The following is a 16,888-nucleotide window of genomic DNA, read 5'->3' as shown; positions in this document are numbered from 1 at the left end:
GCTAACAGCGGGGAACATTTCTGTTCAGCCACAGGCAAACAGCCCAGCAGGAACGGGCATCTCTGAATATCCCCTTAAGAAAAGCACCCTATTTCAACCAGGTGACCATGAATGATATCACTCTCCTGAGGATAACAGAGAGAGATGAAGAACGGATGTTGTTTGAATGCCAGCAAACCTACACTGCTATGCTTTGTTGTACAATGATTCCCGAGTACGTGCTACTGTCCTGGTGTGATAATGTCCTACCATGGTGGACGGAATAAGGCTGCCCTCCCCAGAAACCTTTTGCAAAGGCTTTGGGAGTATATCCAGGAGAGCCGCAAATGCCAGGGAAAATCAATCCTTAAACATGCTTGCTTTTAAATCATGTATAGTATTTTAAAAGGTACACTCACTGGAGGTCGCTTCTCCGCCTGGCAGGTCCGGGAGGTAGCCTTGGGTGGGTTCGGGGGGTACTGGCTCCAGGTCCAGGGTGAGAAACGGTTCCTGGCTGTTGGGGAAAACCGGTTTCTCCGCTTGCTTGCTGTGAGCTATCTACAACTTCATCATCATCCTCTTCCTCGTCCCCAAAACCTGCCTCTGTGTTGCCTCCATCTCCATTGAAGGAGTCAAACAACACGGCTGAGGTAGTGGTGGCTGAACCCCCTAAAATGGCATGCAGCTCATCATAGAAGCAGCATGTTTTGAGCTCTGACCCAGAGCGGCTGTTTGCCTCTCTGGTTTTCTGGTAGGCTTGCCTCAGCTCAAGTTTCACGTGGCATTGCTTTGGGTCCCTGTTATGGCCTCTGTCCTTCATGCCCTGGGAGATTTTGACAAAGGTTTTGGCATTTCGAAAACTGGAACGGAGTTCTGATAGCACGGATTCCTCTCCCCATACAGCAATCAGATCCCGTACCTCCTGTTTGGTCCATGCTGGAGCTCTTTTGCAATTCTGGGACTTCATCATGGTTACCTCTGCTGATGAGCTCTGCATGGTCACCTCTGCTGATGAGCTCTGGACAGCGTGGCAAGCTACAGGCAACCATACAAACAGGAAATTGAAATTCAAAAGTTTTGTGGGCCTTTTCCTGTCTACCTGGCCAGTGCATCTACGTTGACAGCGCTTTCCAGAGCGGTCACAATAGAGCACTCTGGGATAGCTCCCGCAGGCCAATACCGTCTAATTGCGTCCACAGTACCCCAAATTCGACCCGGCCGATTTAAGCGCTAATCCCCTTGTCGGGGGTGGATTAAGGAAATTGATTTTAAGAGCCCTTTAAGTCGAAAAAAGGGCTTCATCGTGCGGACGGGTGCAGGGTTAAATCAATTTAATGCTGCTAAATTCAACTTCAACTCCTAGTGTAGACCAGGGCTTAGTGTTGTGAGTGAGACTTGAGTAGTGCCACTTCTTTAAAAGTGAGGTATCCCTGCAGAACCCCACCTTCTAGAAGATAGAAAATCATGGCACTCCAGCTCATTGCTGTAATTTTGGATTCACTTCTATGAGAAACAAGTCCCCTGAAGCCACTTTTAGATGATTCCAAGTTTTGTGTAGGATTGGAAAGACAAACTTGAATCTAAGGCATATTTATTGCTGTATATGGTTTTTTCTTTTGTGACATTCAGGTGTACTTAATATAGGATGTTTTTGCCATCACTGTTGCTGTTCATATTTGTTGCATCTGCTTTTCTATTTTGAAGCTTTACCACACAGCCTGATCTTTGCCCTAAGCAGCCATCCATTACTGGGATTGTAGACAAAAACAGAGAAAAACAAGCCTCCCTTCTTAGCTGGGGTTGGACATTGTGCTACAGCTTTGTGATTGGTTGAACGGGAACACCACTGGACTCTGTTTATTTCCTAGAAATAAACAAGGTATCTTTAGTAATTTGTGTAGAAATCTTTAATAGTGCTTTTAATATACAAATAAACTGAGCAAAGATACTTAACCTCTTTGGAAGCTATCTTGGTGTTTGTTTAAAGGGTGAAACAAATTTTGTGATTTTTTTTTTTCCCCTCCCCCCTTGAGTGCAGTGAATCCTATGTGGGTGGTTTTCTAGATGTTTTTTGTAGGTGGATGGTATGATAGAGAATTCTGTTTTCTCAAATTTTATACTTAAGATGAAAGTTATTTTTCGAACTTTATAATGTATTGACATAACCCCCTTTAAGTATCAGACTGTTTATCTTTAAAGCTAATTTTCTGATGAGATCTCTATTAAAAATGATCAACATGGTAGTTTTAGATGCAATATGGCCTTTTTCTTTGTTAAGGACTGATAGCTTATTCGTGATTATGCGCTAGTGAGGTAAGACGTGAGCCAAAGGCTTTACTTCCTATAGTAACATAGCCTCAGTGTATGTTTTAAGATTTCTTGGATATTTACTTTTATAATTTGGGATTTAAAAAATACAATTCATCTTACATTGTGTGCATTTTATGATTTTATAGAAGCATTATTGAAGCAGATATTTGCATGGCTGGGTTGAGGGTTCTTTGTTGACACTAGAGATCTTAGAGCAGCACAGCCGTACCATTCAATACCAACGGAAGAGAGGTCTCGCGTCAGCATAATTAAACCATCCCCAATGAGTAGCTGTAGCTATGTTGGCAGGAGAGATTCTCTTCCGCCGACATAGCACTGTCCACACCAGCGCTTTTCTGAAGTCCAGGGTCTGTATTCTGCTGCTCTCCTTTCTTCCTTGTGTCAGGATCCTGAACTCGACCATCCCATGGTCACTGCCTCCCAGGTTCCCATCCACTCTTGCTTCCCCTACTAATTCTTCCCTGTTTGTGAGCGGCAGATGAAGAAGAGCCCTGCCCCTAGTTGGTTCCTCCAGCACTCGCACCAGGAAATTGTCCCCTACACTTTCCAAAAACTTCCTGGATTGTCTGTGCACTGCTGTATTGTTCTCCCAGTAGATATCAGGGTGATTGAAGTCCCCCATGAGAACCAGGGCCTGTGATCTAGTAACTTCTGTTAGTTGCCTGAAGAAAGCCTCATCCACCTCATCCCCCGGTCTGGTGGTCTATAGCAGTCTCCCACCACGACAACACCCTTGTTGCTCACACTTCTAAACCTAATCCAGAGACACTCAGGTTTTTTTGTAGTTTCATACTGGAGCGCTGAGCAGTCATACTGCTCTCTTACATACAGTGCAACTCCCCCCACCTTTTCTGCCCTGCCTGTCTTTTCTGAGTGTTTTTTATCCATCCATGAGAGTACTCCAGTCATGTGAGTTATCCCACCAAGTCTCTGTTATTCCAATCACATCATAATTCCTTGACTGTGCTAGGACTTCCAGTTCTCCCTGCTTGTTTCCAAGGCTTCTTGCATTTGTGTATAGGCACTTACGATAACTCACTGATCGTCCTGCTTTCTTAGTATGAGGCAGGAGTCCTCCCCTCTTGCACTCTTCTGCTCGTGCTTCTCCTGGTATCCTGCTTATCTCAGGGCTTTGGTCTCCTTCCCCCAGTGAGCCTAGTTTAAAGCCCTCCTCACTAGGTTAGCCAGCCTACTTGTGAATATGCTCTTCCCTCTTCATTAGGTGGAGCCCATCTCTGCCTAGCAATCATTCTTCTTGGAACATGATCCCATGGTCAAAGAATCCAAATATTTCTCTCCAACACCACCTGCGTAGCCATTCGTTGACTTCCACGATTCAACGATCTCTACCCAGGCCTTTTCCTTCCACGGGGAGGATGGACGAGAACACCACTTGCACCTCAAACTCCTTTATTCTTCTTCCCAGAGCCACATAATCTGCAGTGATCTGCTCAAGGTCATTCTTGGCAATATCATTGGTGCCCACGTGGAGAAGCAGGAAGGGGTAGCAATCGGGGGGCTTGATGAGTCTTGGAAGTGTCTCCATCACATCGTGAATCCTAGCTCCTCGTGTAGTTCCCCTTTCTGAAATTAAATGCTACAGTGTTGGGCCACTGTGGTGTTCTCCCCACCACAGGGGATGTTAAATTTAATTATATTATGGTCACTGTTACCAAGCGGTCCAGCTATATTCACCTCTTGGACCTAATCCTGTGCTCCATTTAGGACTAAATCAAGAATTGCCTCTCTTCTTGAGAGTTCCAAGACTAGCTGCTCCAAGAAGCAGTCATTTAAGGTGTCAAGAAACTTTATCTCTGCATCTTGTCCTGAGGTGATATATACCCAGTCAATATGGGGATAGTTGAAACCCCCCATTATTATTGAGTTTATTTGAATAGCCTCTTTAATCTCCCTGAGCATTTCAGTCACTATCACCATCCTGGTCAGTAATATATCCCTACTGCTATATTTTTATTATTAGAGCATGGAATTACTATCCATAGAGATTCTATGATACAGTTTGGGTCATTTAAGATTTTTACTTCATTTGATCATATGCTTTTTCACATCTGGTGCTACTCTCCCCCAGCATGACCTGTTCTGTCCTCCTGATATATTTTGTACCCTGGTATTACTGTGTCCCGTTGATTATCTTCATTCCACCAAGTTTCTGTGATGCCTATTATATCAATATCCTCATTTAATACGAGGCACTCTAGTTCACCTGTCTGATTTAGACTTTTAGCATTGTTATATAAGCACTTTAAAAACTTGTCACATTTTAGCTGTCTATTACATGATGTAATTGAATGAGAATTCTTTTCATTTGATTTTTTTCTGATCACATCCTACCTGTATTTTAACTTCCTCTCCTCCTTACTAGGACATAGAGAATCTCCATTAGTAGATCCTCCCCATGTGCTCCTCCGCACCTGTCGGCTTTTCCCCAGACATTAGTTTTAAAACTGCTCTACCACCTTTTTAATTTTAAGTGCCAACAAGCTGGTTCCACTTTGGTTTAGGTGAAGTCCATCCTTCCTGTATAGGCACCCCTTTCCCAAAAGTTTTCCCCAGTTCCTAATAAATCTGAACCCCTCCTCCCTACACCATCGTCTCATCCATGCATTGAGACCCTGCAGTTCTGCCTGTCTGTCTGGCCCTGCACATGGAACTGGAAGCATTTCAGAAAATGCTACCATGGAGGTCCTGGACTTCAATCTCTTACCTAGCAGCCTAAATTTGGCCTCCAGGACCTCTCTACTATCCTGCCCTATGTCATTGGTACCTACATGTACCACGACCACCGGCTCCTCCCCAGCACTCCATATAAGTCTATCTAGATGTCTTGAGAGACCTGCAACCTTTGCTTTAGGCAGGCAAGTCACGATGCGAGTCTCCCGACCATCGCAAACACAGCTGTCTATGTTCTAATGATCAAATTGCCCATTACTAATACCTGTTTCTTCCTAAGAACTGTTTTACCAACAAAACTGCTAGTGTAGAAATCAATAACCTACTTGCCCTCCAAAAATTCCTTGCCCATCCAAGGGAGGAAAACAGTATGAAAAAAAAATTCTTTTGTAGTAGAAATGAGACAGACACACAAAGCCAAGAGGCTTATGAAATCTTGCTGGGTTTTTTGCGTTGTTTGTGGTTTTTTTTTTTTTTTTTTTTTTGGGGGGGGGTTTGAAACAAGAAGTTTCATCTTTTTAATCTGACAGCTGGGAAGCACTGTGCAAAAGAAAAGCAGCCACAGGGATTATCCTGCAGGAGAAGGGACAAAGACAGATAAAGGCAAAAGGGGAGGATGGGAGAGAGGGGGAGAGACTCTTTCCCTCCCCCTCCTCCCCCAATGGAGGCCGACTAAATACCAGAATGGACTCACTAAAGGAAGTAAAAGATTAGTCGGATTAGGATTTAAACAGATTATAATTCATTCTTGAATATTTACATTTTAATAACTTTTGGAAGTAAATGGTTATTCTTTAAAATGTGAATTAAAAAAGTTCGTGTTTTGGATAAACATCCATATTTTCCTTACATTAACTGAAATAGTAAGTAAGTTGTTTAGATATGGAAGTAATTGACATTTTTTGTGGGGAAGACAGTTATACTATTACTGTTCAAGAATTCCCTGTTTATCTTCTAGTCTGATATAAACCTCCTGTTCTAAAAATCTCATGCATTTTCTTGCAAAAACAATTAACCCCCCCTTACTTAAGTTTGAGACTCCTTGCTTTTGTAACTGAGGTGATGAGGAAGTAATCCGCTTAGGAGGGTGGAGGAATGATCCAGCCAAAAATATATGAAGAATTCTGGTCTTGCAAGCCCTGTAAAGTTCCCTTAATCAGCAAAATGGTTGGCTTACCACAGAAGCCCCAAAAGAAAATAACTCCAGTTCTGTATCTGCAAGTTGTGAAATAGGTGTGAAGGAGCAGCCAACTGTTAATGCAATTGAATATTATAGTATTGATTCTTGGGGTTGTTTTTTCATTCCTTTCCATAGCTATACACAAAATGGGAGTTACAGCTTTTGGGGGGGGGGGTGTACGAAAGGAGAGGACAGGAATGCACGTTAATAAATGGCGAGGATGGAAGGATTGTGTGATTGGGATATGCGGTGAATCTTTTTTTGCCCTGATAACTGGTGGTCATGAAGGAAGGGGAATTCTCTGAATTGTGCATGATTCTTTCCTCTTTTTGCTGAAAGCTCTGTTTTAATGGGCATGAGACAGCCCTTCACATCGGTATCTCTTAGGGCCCCAGTTTATTAACATTCAGCTGGCATAGACCAAGAGCCATAAAGGCTAATTTATGGGATGAGACCTTAAACGATACCAACTTGAAATCTATTCAGCTTCAGGAAGTGAGTTTAAAATTAGAGGTAGGTATAGTACCTACTTGTGACTCCCCCTGCCAACTTTTGTGGTTTTACAATCTACTTTTCTTAAACTAAGTTTTCCCTATTGCTGTGTGAAAGACCTACACAAAGTGAAATTGATTGTACACAGTGCATTGGATAGCACTTTAAGTAAAACTGAAATGATAGGTAAAAATAGTTTCCCTCCAATCTCCTTTAGTTAGAGTAATAGCTGTTACTTGAAAGAATAGTAGGCTTTAAACTGATGTAAAATAAAATAACAATTTCATTTCAGTAAGCTGCACTACAAACCTAGTGCTTAAAGTGAATTTCGAGGTTCATGGTTGACTGTGTGGATGACATTTGCCTTCCCTTTCACCCACATTAATGGTTCTGCAGTGCCTGTGGAAATGTAGATGAGCCAGCCAATGCCTTTGGGCAGGATGGCCTTTACTAAGGGTACGTCTTTACTACCCGCTGAGTCGGCGGGTAGTGATTGATCTATCGGGGATCGATTTACCGCGTCTCATGTAGACACGATAAATCGATCCCCGAATCGATGCCTGTACTACACCTCAGCAGGAGGAGTAAGTGGAGTTGATGAGGGAGCTGCCGTGGTCGACTTGCCATCATGAGGATGGCCAGGTAAGTTGAACTAAGATACTTCGACTTCAGCTACGCTATTCGTGTAGCTGAAGTTGAGTATATTAATTCAAACCCCCCACCCCAAGCGTAGCTCAGGCCTAAGGCTGGTGTTTCACTCTTTAATTGCTAGTAAAGAAGATCATTGGAAGTTACCAATGTGTCCCTACAACACTGAACCCATAGGGAATAAGTACAGATCGCTGTTGCTGCTACCTTGTTGATGGAATGGGTTCTTCCTTCATTTCCACCCTTTTCCTTTCCCTTCTAGGAGAGTTGAGGGGGAATTAATCCCCTGCAATAAGGAGGTGGTGCAATAAGGCAGCCAGCTTTAGTTATACCCTACCGCTACATATTTTTCCTCTTATGAAGTACCAAAGGACCCAAGTGCTCCTGGTGATGCCAGGAACAATATCAAAATGGCAGTATATGCCTTTAGGCATGGTTCAGTACTGAAGCAGAATTCCAACATTTTATCTTCAGTTTGAAAAAATCTTAAGTTTCAAATCAGGGTGAATTTGATTTAAATCCATGATTTAAATCACTAGTCACACTATTTAATCATGGTTTTCTATATAAAAGTGCATTCTTGTTGATTGTTATAACCTTAATACAAATTCTTCACAACTCAGATAGATGTAGGTTTCATTTTTAGAAGGTACACACTATACATTTTTAAACAGTGATTTATTTTGAAAACTTTTTTCAATCAGTTTTACAGCTATATCCGAAAATGAATGATTGTTTGGTTATTTCATTTACCAAAGGTAATTGAAGCAGATATTTTTGAAGTCATTGGGAGGTGAACTATCTCTAATTCAACAGGTTAATCATTAATATTTGGAGGATTTTCTTGCCATGCTGTATTAGGAGGAGAACATCACCAGAGAGATATTTAAATTGTTTTATTTAACTAAAACAACAACGTTAAGTATTCTGTATTTTTTTCTTCAACAGCAAACATACAATATTTTAACAAAAAAGCATATGTCCCTCGCTTCTCACATTTATCTCCAGATTTCTTCTCCTTGCCCAGATCTATTCTGCCCCCAACAATCTTCTATTCATTTAACTTTTTAAAACTTCACACTTTTAGAGAGAAGTAAGGGATTGACTCTGTGTACACAAATTTGGAGAGGGACAATAGAGTTGAGGTCTGCTATTCCTCACAGTCAGTCAGTCAGTTATAAATAAAAAAATAAAAAAACATTTTTGCTGGTAACATGCTTGTTAACTCTGGGGAGACACATCCACAGTTTGAGAACTGCAAAACTGAGCATCTCTGGTGGTATCTTCTAGACTGAGCACTACTCCAATTGGGTAGATAGAAAGATTAACCTAAATAATCTATACAGAAGCCTGTAGAACCCCATAAGATTGGGTCCCTAATCCATGAACTATTGGAACTCATTTACAAAACTTTTCTCAAACATTATAGACGCTCCCCAGGTTACGCAAGACCCGACTTATGCAAATTCGCACTTACGGAAAAAGTTCCATAAGCCAGAAATAGGATTTTCGAGTTGTGGAAACTTTTGCATAACGTACGGGTATACGTTTCCAACTCACACAAAATTCGAGTTATGCAAGGCTTTCTGGAATGGAAGGATTGCGTAAATCGGGGGGCATCTGTACAGGAATATATTGTCTCATACCATAGAATTAGAATTTATAATCCCTATTCCATGATGAGATATCTTTGAGCTATAATGTATCTTTATCTTTAATTTGTTTTTTTAAATAAAATTTTTTTATTCAAATGCTTTTTGAGGGAGAAGAAACCTATCATTGATTTTTATCCACCCTGGGTTTCATAATTCATGCTTGCATTAAAATCTGAGTAAAAATCTTGGAAAGGTTTCTATGCTGGTGTCTTCTGGTATCATGTAAAAAAAAAAATCAATTTGTGCACATCTTTGTTTCTTTAATTTTATTTGTAGGTTGACAGAAATGTTATCCCTTAAGTCTGGAAAACTTCCGTTTGGGAACTGGTGATTACTGGCAGGCAAGAGTTCTAATTTCTGCACACAAGGTAGTGTCTCTAGGTTTTATTTTAGGAATAATACATTAGTTCTCAATACGGTGGCTATCTTTTTTTTTTATAGTCTGAGGTGAGGTAGTATATTTTTGACTTACTGCTTTAGCACCCAGGAAAAAATGATAGTGAAGGCATTGAAATGCTGCATGCTTTTCAAACCAGAGCTTCTAAGTCCAAATTCTTCCACGTGTGTGGCAAAACTTGTGGAGAGTCATAGTAAAAATATATTAGGTTTTTGTTTTCATAGAAAAGTGCAGTAGTCTTTAAATGTTCAAATATTGTGTTTTTATACTTGCCACGGTAACTGCTGTGCTGACAAGAGACATACAGTATATGAAAGGCAGGGCAAGTAAATCTTGTAGATCATGCTTGGCTTGAAAACTACTTTCCTTTAGTGTGTTTTAGCATATAATAGACAGAATCAGTGCTTGTTTAAACAGCATTATCTCAGAAGACCATATTTTGCATCCCTGTCTCTGTGTAAACAGTTGTTTACCGTAATGCCTACAGTAGATTATGAAATGTTGCACTTGCATCTAATTTATACAAACATCAAAAAGGAAGCACTGGACTTCTATAGCATCAGGTGATCAAAAATTCAGATAGAAACAGTATAAGACACAAGTGCAAGTTCACATTAATTTAAATTATTTGCTTTTGGTAACATTTTTTTGCTGGACACAGTTATTTAAGAAATACACCCATCAAGAGCTGGAAGCCCTAGTTTCTGGTTCCTGCTCTAACACAGGTTACCTGGTCATCCTTCTTCAGCATGTCAGTAATGTTTTTGTCTCCACTTCCCTATTTATAAAATGGGTGTAAAGGTGTAATTCACAGGGATGTTATGATATTGAGCTGTTCTGCGATCCCAGGATGGAAAGATCTACATAAGTGGAAAGTATTATTCATTATTGTGGATGTGTGTAAAGTAATCCCTCAGGACCAAATATTTAAAGGTATTTAGGTACCTAATGATCCATCTAGGTGCCTATGGGTATTTTCAAAAGCACCTACAGTGCCCAACTTCCATGGCCCTAATTACCTTTAAAATCTGGGCCCTTAGTGACTACTTATGGGGCGAGGATATGAGAGAGGAAATGAATCATGAACAATAGATGTCAGTCGTATCAGAGTTTCCGACATGATGGCGATGAAGGCAGTATAACAACCTATATAGAATAGAATCTGAAAGTCTATATGAAAAAAAAGTTTGAAAGATGCTTGCTTCATCACCCTAATGTAAGTATCCAGTGGTTAGCTCTCAAGGTTGAACTGCTCTGAATTTTGTGGTTCCACTTCATGCATTCCATTCAAATTTTTTTAAAGTGAATTTTAAAGTTCAGTGGCTCATTATATGGTGTGGAACAGATATCTATGGCACTAAATTTTATTTATGCCTTAGGTATGGTCTGTAAAAGATGTTTAAAATAACTGTATAGGAACTTGATAATATCCCTTTAAATAGCTTTTGGGCCCTCACTCTCGTCTGTGTAGAATAGCAGTGTATATAGGTAGGTAGGTAGGCCGGCCTTTTATGTTGTATAAATAAGCATGATTATTTGGACCTCATTATGGCTGTGGTTTCTTCATATTATACATGTGTAAAGAGCAAAAGACGTAATTGGTGATGATGATAGGATCCTTATCCAGGAATACAGTGATAGTAGAGCACTAGTGAAAATGAAAAGGAAACTACAGTCTGCAGCCAGTGGAACTGAGTTAACTGCTAACTTTAAATAAAAATGTAGAAAGAGTTAAAAAGTCTGGCTATTGGGGGGTGGAGGGGAATTGACTTGCTTGAGAACTCATTAGGACTTGCTCTCTGATATTGAAAGACTAGGGTTGCCAACAGTCTAATCACACAAACCCAAACAACCTTGCTCCACCACCTTCCCCACCCCTTCTCTGAGGCCCCATCCCACTCACGCCATCCCCCCTCCCTCGTTCGCTTGCTGTCCCCCCCCCAACCTTCACTCACTTTCACTGGCTTGGAGTGCAGGAGGGAATGTGGGCTCTGGGCTGGGACCAAGGGGTTTGGAGTGTGGGAGGGGGCTCCGGGCTGAGCCTGGGACAGGGGGTTGAGGTGCAGGAGGGGGTGTGGGGTACAAGCTCTGGGAGGGAGTTTGGGTGCTGGATGGGGCTTACGACTGGGAGAGGGGATAGGGATGTGGGGTGCAGGCTCTGGGAGGATGGGGCTCAGAGCTGGGGCAGGGGGTTAAAGTTCAGGCTCTGGGAAGGTGCTGGAGGGGGCTCAGGGCTGGGAGAGGGGATGGGGGTGGCAGCTTTGTAGAAATTTTGGTGGTGCCCAGACTCCACCCCCCCACCTGCCTAAGGCTCTGAAAGGGAGTTTGGGTGGGGGAGGGGGTCTGGGGTGCAGGCTCTGGGAGGGAATTTGGGGGCAGGAGGGGATGTGTGGGAATGGGGTGAGGGTGTAGGCTCTGGGATGGAGTTTGGGGGCAGGAGGGAATGTGTGGGAAGGGGGTGAGGGTGTAGGCTCTGGGACAGAGTTTGGGTACTGTGTGCAGGCTCTGGGCTGGGACAGGCTAGGGGTGCAGGAGGGGATGAGGGGTGAAGGTGCTGGGACTGAGTTTGGGTGTGGGGTGGGGGTACAGGCTCTGGGAGGGAGTTTGGGGGGCAGAGGGAGGGGGTGCAAGCTCTGGGAAGGAGTGGGGGGGTGCAGCACTTACCTGGGGCTCCTAGGCAGGGCAGTCTGGGAGTCTCCATGTGCTGCTACTCCCAGGCACTGCCCCTGCAGCTTCCCATTGGCTGCAGGGGCACTTGGGGTGAGACACAGACCCACCCAGGGGCTGCAGGGAGGGGCCAGCAGCCATGTGGAGCGAACAGGGAGGAAGCCGCTCAGCTCTGCTGTGCTGCTGATGGTGAGTGAGGGCCTTAGACTGTTTTAAATGGCCCGGGGGACGTGCAGGGGATGGGGGCTGGGGGGCAGAAGGTGGGGCCGAGGGAGAGACCCAGCCCCAAACATTGCTGGAGGCGGGCCCTGGGCCAGGAATATTCCTGGGGGCCAGGAATATTCCTGGAGCCCAGGCACCACGGGTCCATAAGGCTCGCTGCCCATAGGTGGGGATGCAGGGTGCAGGCTCCAGGCTGGGGCAGGGAATTGGGGTGTGGGAGTGGGTGAGGGGTGCAGGCTCTGGTCAGGTGGCGCTTACCTTGGGCGGCTCCCAGTTGGCGGTGTAGCAGGGCTAAGGCAGGCTCCCTGCCAGCCCTGTCCCTGCGCTGCTCCCAGCAGCAGCTGGCATATTCCTGCAGCCCCTGGGTGGGCAGGGGTCTCTGTGCATTGCCTGAGCGCTGACTCTGCAGCTCCCATTGGCTGGGCTCTGTGGCTTATGGGCGCTGTGGGGGCGGAGCCTGCCTTAGTGCTGCTGTGCTGCTGACTGGGAGCTGCCCGAGGTAAGCAGGGCCTGTGGGCACTGCCCTGAGAAGTGGCCTGCGGGTGCCGCCCCTTGCAGCTCCCATTAGCCGTAGTTCCTGGTCAATGGGAGCACCTCCTCCCCACTCCCACCCAGGGGCCGCAGGGATGTGCCAGCTGCTTCTGGGAGCAGTGTGGGGCCAGGGCAGGCAGGGAGCATGCCTTAGCCCTGGTGTGCCACCGGACTTTTAGCACCTAAAATCTTCCGGTTTGGCTTCAGTAGTCTACAGGAGATAGAGCCTGATTCCAGGAGACTCCCAGCGAAACCTGGAGGTTTGGCAACCCTATGAGAGACTGGAACAGTATATAATTGCTAACTGGTATAATTGAGGAAAAAATGGCAGTTTGAGGCCTGGTTTATACTACAAAGTTAGGTCAACATAAGCCACCATTGGTGTTAACCTACTTGTCTCCCACTGATAGTAAGCTCTCCATTAGGCAGACATAGGAACACCACCTCCCTGAGCAGTGTGGATTGATGTACTGAATTAACGCAGTACAATGTAGACACTGTGTTACCTATGTCCATCCTAACGGTCCTCCAGCATCTATCCTTTCATGCCCAATGCTGACAACTCTGGTCACAGTTGTGAACTCCATTTTCTAGGGGTCTTTGAGACTAGCATTGCCTGCCTTTAAACCTTACGAATTTTTGAAACACCTTTTCCTGATTGTCCATCTCAGCAAGCCTACTGAACAGCTCTCTATTGTTGCATGCAACTGCCTAGCTGACCGTGTCCAGCTACATGTTCCAGACATGCTCCCACCTGAAGTAGACAGTAGATATTGCATCTCCTGGCCTGTGAGGAGAAGGGGCTGTGCAAGTACAGCTATGGACCAGCTGGAGAAATTAGGACATCTATGAGCGGATTGCGCAAGGGATGCTTGAGTAGGGGTATAATAGGGATCAACAGCAGTGCCGCATGTGAAAGCAAAGGAACTGCGGCAGGCATATTGGAAGGCCAAGGAGGCCAACCGTTAATCCAGTGCTGAGCTGCAGACCTACCACTTTTACAAAGAGCTTCATGCCATACTTACGGAGACCCCACTATCACCCTGCATACCATTGAGGATACTTCTGAGGAGCCTGAGTCGCAGGCCCCTGGCATAAACAGCAAGGACAAGGAGGAAGAGGGAGAAGGATGAGGGGGACCTGTGACAGGTAGGGCCCAGCTCTGCCACAAGCCAGGACCTGTCTGAGTCTTCACTACAGTCCTGTCAGTCCAATACAGGCAAACCCAGTTCAGGGAAAGGAACCTCGGGTAAGTGTGTAAATTTATCTCCCATGACCGTGTTGGTGACCCCAACTTAGCAAGACACAACTATCAACTTTTCATGAATTTACTTGTACTAGAAAAGATAACTATCTCTCTGTTGTATTGCTATCTGGTTTTCATGCCCTGTAGAGTTAGGCGGAGGTCCATGTGGAGCAGTTTATGTAGAGAGAGATGTCCCTTAAATCCTCCTGAGGGAGCTCAATGAAACTTTCATGGAGGTGCACTGCAATCCACTCCTGAAGGTTTTCTAGGGATGACAACCTTATTTCTTTCTCTGCAGTAGGTCACTTGCCCACCATTGCAGTAAACAGGCCAGAACCATACTGTCCTGGATGGCTTTGGTTTGCCAGGAGCAGTTATGCTCTCTGTTCCTTTGTGGCCCTTAGGAGTGAGATATTAACTAAAATCACTACTGCCTGTGGAAAGTGGTGCACGTATACAGTGCCATTGCCCTATACTCAGTTTCATGCAACCGAGCAATTCCCTCCTCATTTCCCTCGCTCCTGGTAGGCCATACTCACCAGGGCTGGAGCTGTGAGTGGTGCTGTGCATATGCACTCTGAAGCAGAAGTGTCAATAAGCATGTCTTTGTTTAAAATGTTAGGGAGCAAGTTCTGAATTACTTTTTGCTTTCCATTGTGACTATACTGATGATCAGCTCTGTTTTATGTGTAACTGCTGCTGTTGTGGCCTTGAGGGGTTTCCCCCTCCACACCCACGGAATGCCTGAGCCAGATAAGGAGGAGAAAGAAAAGGACTCAGGATGACACATTCAGCAAGATCCTGCAAGTTTGTACTGCATCAGACTGTGAACAGAAGGCCTGGAGGATGAATATTGCATACTGTTTGGAGAAGAAAAGAGCAGACAGGAGAGAGGCCCAGGAGTTAGAGAGGGAGATGCACCAGGACATGACTGGATTTCTCTGGCAGCAAACAGATGATGCAAACTTTTGTGGACCTACAAGTTCGACAATCTGTCTCCCCTCCCTTTGCAGTCCACGGAGAACTCCATTTCAGTACCTCCCTACACCCTCTCTCAGCATTCCATTATGGCTTCAGAGGTTGCATCTCTACCCCTACTACTGCACACCAGGATTAAGGACAACCACAGTTTCACATACTGAACTGTGAGAGCCATAGTTGATGTGTGTAGTGTGACTGGGTCGGGCCATATGAGAGTGGTCCTATTGAAAATTTCAGGGGTAGAAGGCAGGTATATTAGCCTCAGGATAAGCAGGTCCCATTTCCCCTGATAATTGAACAGGGGTTACTCCAGGATAATTAGGACACCTGGGGCCAATCAAGGGCCTGTCAGAACCTGTTAAAAGCCTCCCTTCTAGTCAGATAAATGCTCAATAGGAGCTGTGGGAATCGGGTGTGCTACTGGAGAGCCAGATGGTGCAGACACTGACGAATGCCAGGAGGGAGATCTCACAGGTACAGAGGTGAAGAGCAGAGGAAATCCTGCCCAATAGGGTGTACAGCCTTTCCAGGCCCCAGAGGTTTGGGGGAAGAGACCCTGCCAGAGGGGAGAGACTGAACTCTGTGTCTGGCTTGCTGCCGCTATGCCCGGAGGAGCTACGAGAGACTAAGAGGCTTCCCTCCCCACCATCAGGGAGCCCGGGAGGAACCTCTGCTCCAGCAAAGTGGGGACAGTAAACCCAGGGGCATGGGGAAATTCCCAGGGAGAGAGGAATCCCCCAGCCTGCTGCTAAGAGAAAGCATGGAACCCACTGAGGCGGAGAAGGAGCTCTTCCACAGTAGCCTAAATAGACATGAATGTTCCTCACTCTTCTTCAACACTGCTTCATGAATTTATTACAGTTTTCAAGTTTTGCTTTTAACTTGCACAGAATTTTATTTTGAAGTGTTTTTGTTACTCAATAAAATTATTGCTAGGAAAATAATTCATTTAGTAGTTCCCAACATATACTGAAGAATGCCTGGTAGTAGTGAAAGCACCCACTTGTTGTACATTGTGATACAACTCATAGGATCAGTGACAGTGTAATAATCATAAATGTACAGCAAGCACCACAAAATAAGTTAATTGTTGGTGTTTTGTTCATAGATGTGCACCACTACAGAATTCCTAACAGGCCCCCAAACTCTAGGACAGGTAGAGCACAGTACACCACAACACATTATTGTGGCTCGCTGTTACAGTGCTCTTTCAAGGCCGCCCTGAGCCATATGTTGAGCTCTTCTGGTAGCCCTTGTTGTCTGGCTGTTCAAACTCAGCAGACAGCTGCTCCGTCTCTACCCCACAGCAACTTACCTCCTTTTGCTTCACAGATTTTATGCAGGACACAGCAGGCAGCTATAACAATTGGGATATTTTTCTTGCTGAGATCCAATCTTGTGAGAAAACAACATCAGTGCCCCTTCACTCTACCAAAAGTGCATTCAACTGTCATTCTGCACCTGCTAAGCTGTTAGTTTAATCTTTTGTTGGGGTTGTCCAGGTGGTTGGTGTACAGCTTCATGAGCCAGGGGTGCAAGGTATAGACTGGGTCCCCTAGGATCATTGTTGACATTTCAACATCACTGGTGGTAATCCACCTGTTAGGAAAGAGAGTCCCTGCTTGTAGATTTCTGAACAGTCCTGTGTTCTTAAAGATGCAATCAGCATGCACCTTCCCTGACCAGCCAACACTGTCAGAAGTGTCCCTAATGATCCACTGATGCTTGCATAATGATAGAAAAACAGCAATTTCTGTTGATGTATGCTGTGCCAAGGTGATCTGGTGCAAAATTGGAACTGAATCCTGCTCATGCTGTACAGTGCAGTCTGCATAATGTTATGATCGATATCATTTGTAAGTCATATT

The 16,888-nt window shown here is 44.6% G+C and overlaps 1 protein-coding gene across 3 annotated transcripts in view; it reads left to right on the top strand.

Moving 5' to 3' along the window:
* Positions 1–16,888, top strand: part of SESN1 (sestrin 1) — a 141,705-nt gene that overhangs the window by 42,903 nt on the left and 81,914 nt on the right. Inside the window, exon 1 of one of the 3 annotated variants that reach the window (XM_077812911.1) lies at positions 9,278–9,344. The exons of the other annotated variants lie outside the window; for them this stretch is intronic. The gene's annotated coding sequence lies outside the window, so the exon portion shown is untranslated. Of the gene's footprint in view, positions 1–9,277; positions 9,345–16,888 lie in introns of those variants that run through there. 3 annotated transcript variants of the gene reach the window in all.

The sequence above is a fragment of the Eretmochelys imbricata genome, chromosome 3, assembly GCF_965152235.1.
Source record: "Eretmochelys imbricata isolate rEreImb1 chromosome 3, rEreImb1.hap1, whole genome shotgun sequence".
In the NCBI taxonomy this organism is placed as follows: Eukaryota; Metazoa; Chordata; order Testudines; family Cheloniidae; genus Eretmochelys; species Eretmochelys imbricata.
This window is presented reverse-complemented; position numbering and strand designations above follow the sequence as displayed.